The sequence below is a fragment of the Schistocerca cancellata genome, unplaced genomic scaffold (genome assembly GCF_023864275.1).
Source record: "Schistocerca cancellata isolate TAMUIC-IGC-003103 unplaced genomic scaffold, iqSchCanc2.1 HiC_scaffold_975, whole genome shotgun sequence".
Lineage (NCBI taxonomy): Eukaryota > Metazoa > Arthropoda > Insecta > Orthoptera > Acrididae > Schistocerca > Schistocerca cancellata.
Genome location: NW_026046983.1, coordinates 90,001 through 92,500, shown reverse-complemented (window position 1 = coordinate 92,500; position 2,500 = coordinate 90,001). Strand labels below are relative to the sequence as shown.

The window sequence follows — 2,500 nt, the reverse complement described above, 5'->3', positions numbered from 1 at the left end:
TTCCCCGTTACCCGTTACAACCATGGTAGGCGCAGAACCTACCATCGACAGTTGATAAGGCAGACATTTGAAAGATGCGTCGCCGGTACGAGGACCGTGCGATCAGCCCAAAGTTATTCAGAGTCACCAAGGCAAACGGACCGGACGAGCCGACCGATTGGTTTTGATCTAATAAAAGCGTCCCTTCCATCTCTGGTCGGGACTCTGTTTGCATGTATTAGCTCTAGAATTACCACAGTTATCCAAGTAACGTGGGTACGATCTAAGGAACCATAACTGATTTAATGAGCCATTCGCGGTTTCACCTTAATGCGGCTTGTACTGAGACATGCATGGCTTAATCTTTGAGACAAGCATATGACTACTGGCAGGATCAACCAGGGAGCTGCGTCAACTAGAGCTGAGCAGCCGGCCGCCCGGGAGTGTGTCCCAGGGGCCCGCGCGAACACGCAAGCGTCCGCTCAATTATTCTGCAAACAGGAGGAGGCTGAGCTCCCCTGCACAATACACCTCGAAACCCTCTCAGGTCCCGGCGGCGCGCAGCGCCGTCCTAAGTACTTGGTCGGGTTCGAGAGAGGCGCAATCGCCCGGAGTTAGGCGAGTAGACGCTTTAGGTGCGACCACCCGTGCTCCCAACTGAGCTTGCCGCTGCCGACAGAGGCCCGGGAGCGTGCTGTCGTGGCATTGCCGGCGGGAGACAACACGCGCCACCTACGGTGACCGGCAGCTCCAACGCCAGCGCCACAGAAGGGCAAAGGCCCCACGTGGGTGCCGAAGCGACCGAGCAGCAGACGGCGTCGCGGCGCCGAGTGCCGGGCGGCGGCGCATCCTCAACGCACACAGTCCTCAATCGGACCAGCACACTGCAGATGTCCACCGCGCTTCGCACCGGGCCGGCGAGGACCCACTTTGGCTGCACGGCGCCGCGCGCAGGGTGCCCCGGCGCGCAGCTGCGCCGCCTGCCGCGTCCGTCGGCCGGCGCGCCTGCCACTGGGCGCCCCCACCAGCCGGCTGTAGCGCGTGCGCCCACGCACCGCGCGGCCAGCACGCCGGGCGGCCCCCCCTCACCGGCCGGGGACAGTCCCACCCACCCACAGCCGCGTATCGCTTCACACCCAGATTCACATTCACGTTCGTTGGTATGGTGGGGGACCGCTTCGTAGCTGTACCGATCGTTGCCCTCACAGATGTACCTCCAGCAAGGACAACCGCACCACAACGGGTTACCAGTTGTTCATTTGCGTAACGTCACCAGTAAACGTACACGTCCATCCCCGTTTGCAAAGTCAACTATTATTGCATGCCTGCCTGTCAGGTGTCAAGACACACTACATCCGCTCACATCCACGCAACAAAATGTGCCCGACTAGAGGGCACGTGGAAGGTGCCCCCGTACGTATGCGATGTCCATTGCGCGACCAACTGTCAACCGGCCTCTGTAGCATGTCGCAGATGTGGAACGCGGGGCACCGTGCTATCACATTGTGTGAGAAGAGACTACTACGTCTGCATACACGCGCCACTACATGAACAGACGGCTCATGCTGATCGCCATCCACTGCGTCCATTACTCCCACACGTCTCTATGGCGTACCACACTGCAATGCAGCTGTTATGGGGAGATGACACGTAGCTGTGTACACAACATTCTGAGCGGGTTGCGGTTGGACAATACATTAATGTAACGTGTCATATGCCAATTACAGAGCAGGGTAAGGCACAACTTGGGTTAGGTTAAGGCACAACTTGGGTTAGGTTAAGGCACAACTTGGGTTAGGTTAAGGCACAACTTGGGTTAGGTTAAGGCACAACTTGGGTTAGGTTAAGGCACAACTTGGTTAGGTTAAGGCACAACTTGGGTTAGGTTAAGGCACAACTTGGGTTAGGTTAAGGCACAACTTGGGTTAGGTTAAGGCACAACTTGGGTTAGGTTAAGGCACAACTTGGGTTAGGTTAAGGCACAACTTGGGTTAGGTTAAGGCACAACTTGGGTTAGGTTAAGGCACAACTTGGGTTAGGTTAAGGCACAACGTGGTTAGGTTAAGGCACAACGTGGGTTAGGTTAAGGCACAACGTGGGTTAGGTTAAGGCCACAATGTGGGTTAGGTTAAGGCACAATGTGGGTTAGGTTAAGGCACAATGTGGGGGTAGATTGCGGTACAAATTGCATTACATTGCGGTGCAAATTGCATTACATTGCGGTGCAAATTGAGTTACATTGCGGTGCAAATTGAGTTACATTGCGGTTGCAAATTGAGTTACATTGCGGTGCAAAATTGAGTTACATTGCGGTGCAAATTGAGTTACATTGCGGTGCAAATTGAGTTACATTGCGGTGCAAATTGAGTTACATTGCGGTGCAAATTGAGTTACATTGCGGTGCAAATTGCGTTACATTGCGGTGCAAATTGCGTTACATTGCGGTGCAAATTGCGTTACATTGCGGTGCAAATTGCGTTACATTGCGGTGCAAATTGCGTTACATTGCGGTGCAAATTGC

The 2,500-nt window shown here is 54.7% G+C and overlaps 1 non-coding gene across 1 annotated transcript in view; it reads right to left on the bottom strand.

The window, feature by feature from the left end:
* The window catches only part of LOC126150148 (small subunit ribosomal RNA), a 1,909-nt gene extending 1,525 nt beyond the window's left edge, over positions 1–384 (bottom strand). The window contains exon 1 of the ribosomal RNA XR_007531345.1: positions 1–384. This exon is cut by the window's left edge and continues 1,525 nt beyond it. This is a non-coding gene — a ribosomal RNA (small subunit ribosomal RNA).
* Between the last annotated feature and the right edge of the window lie 2,116 nt (positions 385–2,500).